Source organism: Arachis hypogaea, chromosome 16, assembly GCF_003086295.3.
Source record: "Arachis hypogaea cultivar Tifrunner chromosome 16, arahy.Tifrunner.gnm2.J5K5, whole genome shotgun sequence".
NCBI classification, from domain to species: Eukaryota; Viridiplantae; Streptophyta; class Magnoliopsida; order Fabales; family Fabaceae; genus Arachis; species Arachis hypogaea.
The window spans coordinates 82,926,586-82,942,334 of record NC_092051.1 but is presented as its reverse complement, the minus strand read 5'-3'; positions in this window follow the sequence as shown (position 1 = coordinate 82,942,334).

The window sequence follows — 15,749 nt, the reverse complement described above, 5'->3', positions numbered from 1 at the left end:
TCTGCCACGTCAATTTTTGGCGCCATTGCCGGGGAGTTGTAATAGAGTGCTAAAGTTATTAATTGGAATTTATTTATTTACATTTTATTTTATCTTGCTACTATGAGCTGCTTGTTTCTTCCGCTAGATGACGCGCTCACTTCCTTATCCAAGCTTGCCAGTATTGGATCCTGAGATTGAAAGAACTAGTTCACGAATAAGACAAGCTCGGCGTCGGTTAGTCCTCTCAGAGGGCGGATCTGAAACGTCATTTGAGGAAGAAACCAACCCCCGTTCTACTGATTCGGTTGATTTACATGTAGGTGACATGGCAGCACCTAGGAGAGTTACTATCTAGGAGGCTGGAGCCCCTGATTTTACAATACAACCGTTTCAAGCGCATCACTCAACGGTGGCTACAGAATTTGAAATAAAGACTGCACTGCTCAATTTGATGCCCAAGTTTCATGGCTTACTTGCTCAAGAGCCTATCAAGCACCTGAGAGATTTTCAAGTAGCCTGTTCTACTGTCAGGCATGATGGTGCAGATGAAACTTCAATTTTGCTGAAAGCTATCCCGTTTTCTCTTGAGGGAAAGGCAAGAGAGTGGTACTACACTCAACCCGCAGCAACTGTATCCGACTGGGATACACTTAGAAGAGAATTCCTAGAAAAATTCTTTCCAGCTGAAGTTACTGATAAACTGAGGAAAGATATTTCCATGATTGTTCATGACGAATCTGAGACTCTCTATGAATAGTGGAAGCGCTTCAATAATCTTCTGGAAGTATTCCCCCACCATATGATTGACAAGATAGTGTTACTCGGTTACGTCACACAGGGCATGAGGCCCCATGATAAGACCACATTGGAAAGTGCTAGCAATGGGTCTATGAAAAAGTACAAGACCACTGATGAGGCATGGCAATTGATCAGCGACTTAGCTAAATCCACTCGGAATCACAGGCAGAAATAAGGCCGTTCAAAAGCCATTGCAGAAGTATCCTCTAGCAGAAAGACTGCTGCTCTAACTCAAAGTATTTGTGAAATGACCAACTTGATGAAGCAGATGCAATTGAATCAACAACAAGTTCAGCAAGCTCAACCTTCTCTACCACAGCAAAGTCAACAGTTAGTCCCACAGAGAGTTTGCGGAGTCTGTGCTGATTATAGCCATTATACTGATGAATGTCCGCAGCTCCAGCAAGAAGACAACACCGTGGTAGCCACTCATAACTTCTATGACCGCCCCAACCAAGGGTACAATCAAGGTGGCAATTATAGCCATGGATGGCAGGACAATTCTAACCAGAATTGGAGGGACAACAATAATAGAGGAGGCAGAGACAATCAAGGAAATCAGAGGTGGAATAATAATAACAATAGGCAGTAGAACCAGAACCAGCCCTACAGAGCACCTCACCTGAGGCAATCCCAAGGACCACAGAATACCCAATAGCAGACCTCTCAAATTACTTATCCTTCCTCATCTTCTAATGATGACTTACTACAATCTATTGATCGGAGACAACAGACTATGGAAAATAACCTTTATGCTACACTAAATTGTCTGAACTCTACTTTGCAAGCTCTTGTCTCACAGATTGGAGCAATGAATAACTCCAATAACCAACCCATGAGCTCCAGTGGAATCCCCTCTCAACCATTACCCAATCCAAAGGGTAGCATTAATGCCATCACCCTAAGGTCCAGAACCACACTACATGAGAGGAATCAGGAGGAGCCAAGCCCACCAGAAAATGCCTCAGCTGAAGAGGTAGTGGAAATAGAAGATGTTGAAGAGGAAGAGGACATACAGGATATAGCTGAAAAAGAAGAAATTCAGCCACAGGAGGAAGCACCACAGGGCGCAGATACTACAGAAGACACCACTCCTATTCCATTTTCACAACTTGCAAGGAAGCCCAGGAAGCAGCTGGAACCTGATCCCAAAATGGTAGAGATATTCAAAAAGGTTGAGGTAACTGTTCCTCTTTTTGATTTTATTCAACAGGTACCTAAATATGCAAATTTTTTAAAAGATTTATGTATACATAAAGACAAAATTAATAAATTAGAAACTATTCCTTTAGGTAGTTCCATTTCTGCTTTAATGGGAGGTTTACCTGAAAAGTGTAGTGACCCAGGTCCATGTATGGTTAATTGTATTATTGGTGGTGTAGTATTTTCTGACTGCATGTGTGAGTATCATGCCTTTGTCTATATATGATATTTTGAAGCTCCCTCCCTTAAAAAGGTCGGCAACTCATTTTGTGTTAGCAGATAAAAGCATTATTACAGTGGCCGGAGTTGCTGAAGATGTATTAGTGGGCATTAAGGGGCTCACGTTTCCCACTGATTTTTATATCCTGGAGATGCCCCAAAATGACTCAGAGAAGCCATCATCAATCCTACTCGGAAGACCATTCCTGAAGACCTCGAAGTTCAAATTAGATGCTTTTTCAGGAACATACTCTTTTGAAATAGATGGCCGAGTAGTAATCTTCAATCTGAATGGAGTTATAAAGCATCCTCCGGAGGATTATTCTATCCTCCAGTGTGACATTATAGATGAAACCGTGGCTGAAGTTCACCAGGAGGAATTTGAAGAGAAGTACATTGGACAAGGTCCAAGTGTGGGGACATTCTCAGAGGACAATGACAGTGCTTTACCATTGTTGCCAGCTCCAGACAACCCAGAGCCTGACCATGATCAGAAGTTAGGATTAAAACCCCTTCCTCCACACCTCAAATATGCTTACCTTGAAGACGAGCAGAAGTTTCCAATTATCATTGCAAGGGAACTCACTTCTCAACAGGAAGAGCAGTTACTTAGTGTGCTGAAGAAGCACAAGAAGGCAATTGGTTGGAGTTTGGCAGACATAGTAGGCATCAACCCTCAAGTCTGTGAGCATAGGATATTTTTAGAAGAGCGAGCAAGACCTGTCCGTCAACCCCAGAGAAGACTGAACCCCACTATCTTAGAGGTTGTCAAGAAGGAAGTGACCAGACTACTGGAGGCAGACATCATCTGCCCCATTTCAGACAGTGAATGGGTAAGTGATGAGCGGATAATTTATATGCTTTTTGGCATTGTTTTTAGTATATTTTTAGTATATTTTAATCAGTTTTTATTATGTTTTTATTAGTTTTTAAATAAAAATTACTTTTCTGGACTTTACTATGATTTTGTATCTTTTTCTGTGATTTCAGGTATTTTCTGGCTGAAATTGAGGGACCTGAGCAAAAATCTGATTCAGAGGCTGAAAAAGGACTGCAGATGCTGTTGGATTCTAACCTTGCTGCACTCAAAGTGGATTTTATGGAGCTATAGAAATCCAATTGGCGCGCTCTCAATTGCGTTGGAAAGTAGACATCCTGGGCTTTCCAGCAATATATAATAGTCCATACTTTGCTGGAGATTTGATGGCCCAAACAGGCGTTCCAAGTCAGCTCAAGAATTCTGGCGTTTAACGCCAGAACTGGCATAAAAACTGGAGTTAAACGCCCAAACTGGCACAAAAGCTGGCGTTTAACTCCAAGAAAAGTCTCTACATATGAAAGCTTCAATGCTCAGCCCAAGCACACACCAAGTGGGCCCCGAAAGTGGATTTTTACACTAAACACCCTAGCTTACTCATTTTCTGTAACCCTAGGTCACCAGTTTACTATGAAAACTACTTTTAGTGATTCATCTTGTACCTCATGACACTTTACACGTTTCATATTGTATTCTCTACGGCATGAGTCTCTAAACTCCATTGTTGGGGGTGAGGAGCTCTGCTGTTCTTCATGAATTAATGCAATTACTACTGTTTTCCATTCTATCACGCTTACTTCTATTCTAAGATATTCATTCGCACTTCAACCTGATGAATGTGATGATCCGTGACAATCATCATCATTCTCACCTATGAACGCATTCCTGACAACCACCTCCGTTCTACATGCAATCAAGCTTGAATGTGTATCTCTTGGGTTTCTAATCTAAGATTGGAACCTTCGTGGTATAGGCTAGAATTATTGGCAGTCATTCCTGAGATCCGGAACGTCTAAACCTTGTCTGTGGTATTCTGAGTAGGATCTGAGAAGGGATGACTGTGATGAGCTTCAAACTTGTGAGTGTTGGGCGTAGTGACAGATGCAAAAGGATCAATGGATCCTATTCCGACATGATCGAGAACCAACAGATGATTAGCCGTTGCCGGGGATTGTTCAAGTTTGGACAACTGACGGTTTATCTTGTTTCTTAGATTAGGAATATTTTATTTTTGTTGGTTTAGAGTCTTTTATTTGAGTTTAGTTTCATATTTTAAGTTTGGTGTCAATTGCATGCTTTTACTCTCTTTTAATTTTTTCGAATTTGCATGTTCTTAGTCTTTCTTGATCTTTAAAAATTCTAAGTTTGGTGTCTTCTTTGTTTTTCCTTTAATTTTTCGAAAATATTGTGCTTGATTTTCTAAAAATTTTAAGTTTGGTGTCCCTTGTGCTTTTATCTACTTAAAAATTTTTCAAAAATTGTTCTTGGTGTTCATCTTGACATTCAAAGTGTTCTTGTTTGTTCTCTGTGTTTTGATCTAAAATTTCTAAGTTTAGTGTCATTTTGTTGTTTTTCTCTTTCCACATTAAAATTCAAAAATCAAAAAATATCCTTTCCTTATTTTACTCATAAATTTTGAAATTTTGCATTAATTTAGTCAAAGATTTTCAAAATCATATCTTTCTTTTTAGTCAAGTCAATATTCTAATTTAAAAAATTGATCTTTTCAAATCTTTTTCAAAAATCAAATCTTTTTAATTTCTTCAATCATATCTTTTCAATCATATCTTTTTTTTATTTGCAATCATATCTTCTCAATCATATCTTTTTCAAAATAATTTTCAATCATATCTTTTTAATTGCTAATTTCAAAATCTTTTTAATTAATTAATTAATTTAGTTTTCAATTTGCTTTTATTTTATTTCCTTTTTGTTTTCGAAACTTTATTTTATTTTCCATTTATTTTACTTTATTTTATTCGGTTAATTTTAATTAAAATAAAATAAAAACAAAAATATATTTTATTTGCAACCCACATCATCTCCCTTTCTCCATCATGGACCTAAGTGGAAGTGAACAGTCCAGAAGGACTCTGGGGTCATATGCTAACCCCATTACAGCTGCATATGGGAGTTGCATCTGTATACCTCCCATCAAAGCAAGCAGCTTTGAGCTAAATCCTCAGCTCATTATCATGGTGCAGCAAAATTGCCAGTATTCCGATCTTCCACAGGAAGAACCCACTGAGTTTCTGGCACAATTTTTACAAATTGCTGACACAGTACGTGATAAAGAAGTGGATCAGGATGTCTACAGATTATTATTGTTTCCATTTGCTGTAAAAGATCAAGCTAAGAGGTGGTTAAATAACCAACCCACATCAAGCATAAAAACATGGAGACAATTAACAGACAAATTCCTGAATCAATTTTACCCTCCAAAAAGGATGACACAGCTAAGGCTGGACATCCAAGGCTTTAAACAAGAGGATCATGAATCTCTTTATAATACCTGGGAAAGGTACAGAGGGATGCTAAGAAAATGCCCCTCTGAAATGTTTTCAGAGTGGGTACAGTTAGACAACTTCTACTATGGACTTACAGAAAAAGTTCAGATGTCTCTAGACCACTCAGCTGGTGGATCTATACACATGAGAAAAACAATTGAAGAGGCTCAAGAACTCATAGATACAGTTGCTAGAAATCAACATATGTACCCAAACAGTGAGCCCTCCATAAAAGAAGAGGCTATGGCAGTAACTACTGATCCCAATCCTCAAGAACAGATTGTTGAACTTAATCAGCAATTACTCCTTATGACAAAAAAATTAGCAAAATTCAAAGAGATGCTCCAAGACACTAAAAATGCTAACAAGAATATAGAAGCACAATTGAATCAGACAAGACAGCAACTATCTAAACAGATAACAGAAGAATGCCAAGCTGTCCAACTAAGGAGCGGGAAGACATTGAATAACTCAGCTCAAAATAGCAAAAAGTCAAGAAGGGAACAAATAACTGAGGATGACCAAACCACTACCCAAGATCCCTCTGAGGACATCAAGAGCCCAGAGAGGAATAACTCTGGCATTCAAACGCCAGAAAAGGGGGAAAAGTTGGCGTTAAACGCCCATTCCTTGCCCAGTTCTGGCGTTCAAACGCCAGAAAAGGGTGGGAAGCTGGCGTTAAACGCCCATCCAGCACCCAATCCTGGCGTTCAAATGCCAATGAAGGATCAGACACCTGCAAGTGCTGATAGTAACCCCTCTAAGAAGGCTTCTCCAACCACTTCTGTAGGGAATAAACCTGCAGCAACTAAGGTTGAAGAATATAAAGCCAAGATGCCTTATCCTCAGAAGCTCCGCCAAGCAGAACAGGATAAACAATTTGCCCGCTTTGCAGACTATCTCAGGACTCTTGAAATAAAGATCTCGTTTGCAGAGGCACTTGAGCAAATACCCTCTTATGCTAAGTTCATGAAAGAGATCTTAAGTCATAAGAAGAATTGGAGAGAAACTGAAAAAGTGTTTCTCACTGAAGAATGCAGTGCAGTCATGCTGAAAAGCTTACCAGAGAAGCTTCAAGATCCAGGGAGCTTTATGATACCATGCACAATAGAGGGTGCTTGTACTAAGACAGCTCTATGTGACCTAGGAGCAAGTATCAATCTAATACCTGCATCTACCATCAGAAAGCTTGGCTTGGCTGAAGAGGTCAAACCAACCCGGATATGTCTTCAACTTGCTGATGGCTCCATTAAATACCCATCAGGCATAATTGAGGACATGATTGTCAAGGTTAGGCCATTTGCCTTTCCCACTGACTTTATAGTGCTGGAAATGGAGGAGCACAAGAGTGCAACTCGGATTCTAGGAAGACCTTTCCAAGCAACTGGACGAACTCTCATTGATGTCCAAAAAGGGGAAGTGACCCTAAGAGTCAATAAGGATGAGTTCAAGTTAAATGTTGTCAAAGCTATGCAGCATCTAGACACGTCAAATGACTGCATGAGCAATGATATTATTGACTCCCTGGTGGAAGAGGTCAATATGACTGAAAGTCTTGAATCAAAGCTAGAGGACATCTTTAAAGATGTTCAGGCTGATCTGGAGGAATCAGAGGAAATAAAAGAACCTCTGAAAATCCTTCAAGAAGAGGAGAAATCTCCTAAACCCGAGCTCAAACCACTACCACCATCCCTGAAATATGCATTTCTGGGAGAGGGTGACACTTTTCCAGTGATCATAAGCTCTGCTTTAAATCCACAGGAAGAGAAAGCACTAATTCAAGTGCTAAGGACACACAAGACAGCTCTTGGGTGGTCCATAAGTGACCTTAAGGGCATTAGCTCAGCAAGATGCATGCACAAGATCCTATTGGAGGATGATGCTAAGCCAGTGGTTCAACCACAGAGGCGGCTAAATCCAGCCATGAAGGAAGTGGTGCAGAAAGAGGTCACTAAGTTACTAGAGGCTGGGATTATTTATCCTATTTCTGATAGCCCCTGGGTGAGCCCTGTCCACGTTGTCCCCAAGAAGGGAGGCATGACAGTGGTTCATAATGAAAAGAATGAACTGGTTCCTACAAGAACAGTTACAGGGTGGCATATGTGTATTGACTACAGAAGGCTCAATACAGCCACCCAAAAGGATCACTTTCCTTTACCATTCATAGACCAGATGCTAGAGAGACTAGCAGGTCATGAATATTACTGCTTTTTGGATGGCTATTCAGGTTACAACCAAATTGCAGTGGATCCTCGGGACCAAGAGAAAACAGCATTCACATGTCCTTCTGGAGTATTTGCCTACAGAAGGATGCCTTTTGGTCTGTGCAATACACCTGCGACCCTTCAGAGATGCATGCTCTCTATTTTCTCTGATATGGTGGAATAATTCCTGGAAGTCTTCATGGATGACTTTTTAGTATTTGGAGACTCATTCAACTCCTGTCTTGACCATTTAGCACTTGTTCTGAAAAGATGCCAAGAGACCAACCTAGTTTTAAACTAGAAAAAATGTCACTTCATGGTGACTGAAGGAATTGTCCTTGGGCATAAAATTTCAAACAAGGGAATAGAGGTGGATCAAGCTAAAGTGGAAGTAATTGAAAAATTACCACCACCTGCCAATGTAAAGGCAATCAGAAGCTTTCTGGGACATGCAGGATTCTATAGGAGGTTCATAAAGGATTTTTCAAAAATTGTAAAACCTCTAAGCAACCTGCTAGCTGCTGACACGCCATTTGTGTTTGACACAGAGTGTCTGCAGGCGTTTGAAACCCTAAAAGCCAAGCTAGTCACAGCACCAGTCATCTCTGCACCTGACTGAACATTACCATTCGAACTAATGTGTGATGCCAGTGACCATGCCATTGGTTCAGTGTTGGGACAGAGGCATAACAAGCTTCTGCACGTCATTTACTATGCTAGCCGTGTTTTAAATGATGCACAGAAGAATTACACAACCACAGAAAAAGAGTTGCTTGTAGTGGTTTATGCCATTGACAAGTTTAGATCCTATTTAGTAGGTTCAAAAGTGATTGTGTATACTGACCATGCTGCTCTTAAATACCTACTCAGAAAGCAGGATTCAAAACCCAGGCTCATAAGATGGGTGTTGCTTCTACAAGAGTTTGATATAGAAATAAGAGATAGAAAAGGGATAGAGAACCAGGTAGCTAATCACCTGTCCCGAATAGAACCAATAGCAGGGGTGTCCCACCCTCCTACTGAGATCTCTGAAACCTTTCCGGATGAGCAACTCTTCGCCTTTCAGGAAGCACCATGGTTTGCAGACAGGAAAAGGAAGAAGCATGAAAGGCTTCTTGATAAACCACTATTTTATGGTTTATCTTGTGCTTAATTGAATGGATTTTATCAACTCTTTACCCACTTATTCATACTATTTGCATGGTTTTACGTTTTCCTTCCTGATTTTGTGCTATGATTGAAAACATGCTTCTTTGATCTTATATTTGCTTATTATTAATCCTCTCTTATTACCATTAGATGCCTTGATATGTGTGTTAAGTGTTTTCAGAGATTACATGGCAAGAATGGCTCAGAGGATGGAAAGGAAGCATGCAAAAGTGGAAGGAATACAAGAAGTTGTAGAAACTGCTAAGCTGTCCAGCCTGACCTCTTCGCACTCAAACGGCTAAAACTTTAGCTACATAGGTCCAAACGATGTGATTCCAGTTGCGTTGGAAAGCTAACGTCTGGGGCTTCGATTTGATATATAATTTTCTATTGCTGCTTTGAAGCCATGAAACAGGAACGCGTGGATCACGCAGACGCGTGACCTGGCAGGAACGCAACCCACGCGGACGCGTGGACGACGCCTCCGCGTCATTTTTTCGTGTCCTGTACGTACCAAATTACGCTGGGGGCAATTTCTGGGCTATTTTTGACCTAGTTTGCGGCCCAGAAAATACATATTAGAGGCTATAAAGTGGGGGAATGCATCCATTCATAGGAATGCTCTCAAATTCAGAATTTTAGGATTTAGATGTAGTTTCTAGAGAGAGAGGTTCTCTCCTCTCTCTTAGGATTAGGATTTAGGACTTCTCTTAGTTTTAGGAGTGACTCTCAATCCCAGGTTCAATGTTCTTTTACTTTATATTTATCTCTTACTTTCAGATATTTTAATGCTTATATTAGTTATGTTGCCTATTTGGCTTATGCTACATTCATGTTATGATTTTCTTAATTAATATTATTTGAGGAATTTCAGATTTATGATTGCTTTCTTTTATTTATATAAATAATTTAGATTTTTCCCTTTTGGCTTTGGTTGATTAATTGGTGACTCTTGAGTTATCAAACTCATTGTTGATTGAAAATTGGAATTCTTCAAGAATTAATTCGAGTTCCAATAACTCTAGCCTTTCCCAAGGAAAGACTAGGACTCGAGGAATCGAAATTAATTCATCCACTTAACTTACCTTCATAGCTAGAGGTTAACAAAGTGGGAGAAAAATCCAATTCTCATCACAATTGATAAGGATAACTAGGATAGGACTTCCAGTTCTTCATACCTTGCCAAGAGTTTATTTTTATTATTATTTTATCTTTCTTGTCATTCAACTAACTTTTTACCTTAATCCAAAACCCCAAAACACACTTTTTCATAACCAATAATAAGAACACCTCCCTGCAATTCCTTGAAAAGACGACCCGAGGTTTAAATACTCGGCTATCAATTTCAAAGGGGTTTGTTACTTGTGACAACCAAAACGTTTGTACGAAGGGATTTTTGTTGGTTTAGAAATCATTTCTACAACGCGACTGTTTTATTAAAATTCTTTACTAGCAAAAATCCTAACGTCACTTCTCTCAATACAGAGTCAAATAAAACCCCCATATTCAAACTCTAAGTTTGGTGTTAAGAGGCCATCATCATGCTCTGAGTATCTGTGAGGCTCCATGAGAGCCTACTGTCAAGCTACTGACATTAAAGAAGTGCTTGTTGGGAGGCAACCCAATTTTACTTATCTATGTTAATTTCTATTTTCCATTGATATTTTATGTTTTCTGTAGGTTGATGATCATGTGAAGTCACAAAAACAATTGAAAAAGCAAAAACAAACTGAAAAACAGAATGAAAAACAGCACACCATGGAGGAGAAGCCTACTGGCGTTTAAACGCCAGTAAAGGCAGCATAATGGGCGTTAAACGCCCAGTCTGGCACCATTCTGGGCGTTTAACGCCAGAACTGGGCACCAGACTGGTGTTTAACGCCAGAAAAGGGCAAGAAGCTGGCGTTAAACGCCAGAAATGGGTAGCAACCTGGCGTTTAACGCCAGGATTGGCAGCAAAAGCCATTTTGCAAGCCTAATTGGTGCAGGGATGGGAAATCCTTGACACCTCAGGATCTGTGGACCCCACAAGATCCCCACTAACCTCAACTCACTCTCTCACTTCTTCACACCTTCTCATAATACTCTTCCCCAAATAACCTCCACCAATCACCTCCATTACTCGCCAAAACCATCATACAAACCACCTACACCCACCCACTCAAATTCAAACCATCACTCTTTCCTTTTCCACATCATAACCACCTATAACCTCCCTTGGCCGAATAATTCACACACTTCCATCTCATCCATCTCTTCTTCTTCTCCTCCTTTCTTTATTCTTTTGCTCGAGGACGAGCAAACCTTTTAAGTTTGGTGTTGAGAAAAAGCTCAGTTTTTTTTGTTTTTCCATTTATGGCACTTAAGGCCGGAGAAACCTCTAGAAAGAGGAATGGAAAGGCAATTGCTTCCACCTTCGAGTCATGAGAGATGGAGAGATTCATCTCAAATGTCTATCAAGACCACTTCTCATTGAAGAGGACAAGCCCATCACTAAGAAAAGAATGGAGCAAACAAGAGAGCCCACTCATGGATCTCAACAAGAGCATAAGGAAAATCATCATCATGAAATCCCTGAGATGCTTCAAGGGATGCATTTTCCTCCACAAAACTATTGGGAATAAATGAACACCTCTCTAGGAGAATTAAGTTCCAACATGGGACAACTAAGGGTGGAGCACCAAGAGCATTCCATCCTCCTCCATGAAATTAGAGAAGACCAAAGAACCATGAGAGAGGAACAACAAAGGCAAGGAAGAGACATTGAGGAGCTCAAGCACTCCATAAGATCTTCAAGAGGAAGAACAAGCCGCCATCACTAAGGTGGACTCGTTCTTTAATTTCCTTGTTCTTTATTTTCTGTTTTTCGAAAATTATGCCTTATGTTTATTTATGTTTGTGTCTTTATTACATGATCATTAGTGTCTTAGTGTCTATGCCTTGAAGCTATGAAAATGAATCCATCACCTTTCTTAAATGAAAAATGTTTTTAAGTGAAAAAGAAAAAGAAGTGCATGAATTTCAAATTTTAAAATAGTTTAATTATTTTGATGTGGTGGCAATACTATTATTTTTCTGAATGAATGCTTGAACAGTGCATATTTTTGAATTTGATTGTTTATGAATGTTAAAATTGTTGGCTCTTGAAAGAATGATGGGAAAAGGAGAAATGTTATCTGATGATCTGAAAAATCATAAAATTGATTCTTGAAGCAAGAAAAAGCAGTGAAAAGCTTGTAGAAAAAAGGATATATGCGAAAAAAAAAGAGAGGCAAAAAAAAGAGAAAAGATAAAGAAAGAAAAAGAAAAGCAAGCAGAAAAAGCCAATACTCATTTAAACCAAAAGGCAAGGGTGATAAAAAGGATCCAAGGCTTTGAGCATCAGTGGATAGGAGGGCCCACAGGAATAAAATCCTGGCCTAAGCGGCTAAACCAAGCTGTCCCTAACCATGTGCTTGTGGCGTGAAGGTGTCAAGTGAAAACTTGAGACTGAGCGGTTAAAGTCGTGGTCCAAAAGCAAAAAGAGTATGCTTAAGAGCTCTGGACACCTCTAATTGGAGACTCTAGCAAAGCTGAGTCACAATCTGAAAAGGTTCACCCAGTTATGTGTCTGTGGCATTTATGTATCCGGTGATAATACTGGAAAACAAAATGCTTAGGGTCACGGCCAAGACTCATAAAGTAGCTGTGTTCAAGAATCAACATACTTAACTACGAGAATCAATAACACTATCTGGATTCTGAGTTCCTATAGAAGCCAATCATTCTGAACTTCAAAGGATAAAGTGAGATGCCAAAACTATTCAGAGGCAAAAAGCTAAAAGCCCCGCTCATCTAATTAATACTGATCTTCATAGATGTTTTTGGAATTCATTGTATATTCTCTTCTTTTTATCCTATTTGATTTTTAGTTTCTTGGGAACAAGCAACAATTTAAGTTTGGTGTTGTGATGAGCGGATAATTTATACGCCTTTTGGCATTATTTTTAGTATGTTTTTAGTATATTTTAGTCAGTTTTTATTATGTTTTTATTAGTTTTTAAATAAAAATTACTTTTCTGGACTTTACTATGAGTTTGTGTATTTTTCTGTGATTTCAGGTATTTTCTGGCTGAAAATTGAGGGACCTGAGCATAAATCTGATTCAGAGGCTGAAAAAGGACTGCAGATGCTGTTGGATTCTGACCTCCCTGCACTCAAAGTAGATTTTCTGGAGCTACAGAATCCCAATTGGTGCGCTCTCAATTGCGTTGGAAAGCAGACATCCTGGGCTTTCCAGAAATATATAATAGTCTATACTTTACCCGAGATTTGATGGCCCAAACAGGCGTTCCAAGTCAGCTTAAGAATTCTGGCGTTTAACGCCAGAACTGGCATAAAAACTGGAGTTAAACGCCCAAACTGGCACAAAAGCTGGCGTTTAACTCCAAGAAAAGTCTCTACACATGAAAGCTTCAATGCTCAGCCCAAGCACACACCAAGTGGGTCCCGGAAGTGGATTTTTACACTAAACACCCTAGCTTACTCATTTTCTGTAACCCTAGGTCACTAGTTTACTATAAAAACTACTTTTGGTGATTCATCTTGTACCTCATGACACTTTACACATTTCATATTGTATCCTCTACGGCATGAGTCTCTAAACTCCATTGTTGGGGGTGAGGAGCTCTGCTGTTCTTCATGAATTAATGCAATTACTACTGTTTTCCATTCTATCATGCTTACTTCTATTCTATGATATTCATTCGCACTTCAACCTGATGAATGTGATGATCCATGACAATCATCATCATTCTCACCTATGAATGCGTGCCTAACAACCACCTCCATTCTACATGCAATCAAGCTTGAATGTGTATCTCTTGGGTTTCTAATCTAAGATTAGAACCTTCGTGGTATAAGCTAGAATTATTGGCGGTCATTCTTGAGATCCGGAACGTCTAAACCTTGTCTGTGGTATTCTGAGTAGGATCTGGGAAGGGATGACTGTGACGAGCTTCAAACTTGCGAGTGTTGGGCGTAGTGACAGACGCAAAAGGATCAATGGATCCTATTCCGACATGATCGAGAACCGACAGATGATTAGCCGTGCGGTGACAGCGCATTTGGAACATTTTCACTGAGAGGACGGGAAGTAGCCATTGACAACGGTGATGCCCAACATAAAGCTTGCCATGGAAGGAGCCTTGAGTGCATGAAGAAGAAGATAGTAGGAAAGCAGAGATTCAGAAGACAAAGCATCTCCAAAGCCTCAACATGTTCTTCATTACTACATAACAAGTATTTATTTCATGTTCTTTTACTTTTTACAATCAAATCTGAGAATTATTGATATCCTGACTAAGAGTTACAAGATAACCATAGCTTGCTTCAAGCCGACAATCTTCGTGGGATCGACCCTTACTCACGTAAGGTATTACTTGGATGACCTAGTGCATTTGCTGGTTAGTTGTACGGAGTTGGAAAAGTGTGATTGTAATTTCGTGCACTAGTAAGCCCAGTACAAGTGGTGCCCAAGAAGTCTGGCGTCACTACAGTGAAGAATGAGCATGGTGATCTCATTGCAACCAGAGTTCAGAATGCCTGGAGGGTCTGCATTGACTACAGACGCCTTAACCAGGCCACTCGTAAGGATCACTATCCTCTTCCATTCATTGATCAAATGCTGGATCGCCTGTCAGGTAAATCACATTATTGTTTTTTAGATGGTTGCATATGTTATTTCCAGATTCATATAGCTCCTGAGAATCAGGAAAAGACCACTTTTACATGTCCTTTTGGGACTTATGCTTACAAGAGAATGCCCTTTGGCTTGTGCAATGCACCAGCTACCTTCCAACGGTGCATGATGAGTCTTTTCTCTGATCTTATTGAGGACTGTATGGAAGTTTTTATGGATGATTTTAGTGTATACGGCGATTCCTTTAGCCTTTGCTTAGATGGATTATCTAGAGTATTAGATAGATGTGTCAGTACAAACCATGTATTAAATTTTGAAAAATGTCACTTTATGGTAAAACAAGGTATTGTACTAGGACATGTTGTGTCTAATACTAGCATTTCTGTAGATCCAGCAAAGGTGGATGTTATTTCTAGTTTACCTTACCCCTCCCTTGTGAGGGAAGTCCGTTCATTCCTTGGCCATGTAGGTTTTTACAGGAGATTCATTAAGGACTTCAGTAAGGTAGCACTTCCCTTATCTAGGCTACTGCAGAAGGATATTGAGTTCGAGTTCAGTGAGGATTGCAAACAAGCATTTGATAAGCTGAAGACCGCCTTGACTCAAGCTCCAATTGTGAGAGGACCAGACTGGAGCCAACCATTTGAAATAATGTGCGACGCCTCTAACTATGTAGTAGGAGCAGCACTGGCTCAGCGTGAAGGTAAGGACCCTTTTGTTATTGCTTATGCGTCTAAAACTTTAGCCAATTACACCACTACTGAGAAAGAGCTTCTTGCTATTGTTTTTGCTCTGGATAAATTCAGAGCCTATTTACTTGGTGCGAAGGTAGTAGTGTACTCAGACCACGCAACTCTAAAGTATCTATTAGCTAAAAAGGAATCCAAACCAAGGCTCATACGTTGGATACTGCTATTACAAGAATTTGATTTAGAAATTAAGGATAGGAGTGGTAAACAGAATTTAGTGGCAGACCACTTGAGTCGCCTTGAGCAGTTTACAGATGACCCCACTCCTATAGCTGATAATTTCCCATTTGATAACCTGCAAGTAGTATCTGAGGTAATCCCTTGGTATGCACCTGTAGCTAATTATCTAGTTAGCCGAACCTTTCCTCCAAACTTTTCTAAGCATCAAAGAGACAAGCTGAAAAGTGAGTTTAAATATTATATATGGGATGACCCATATTT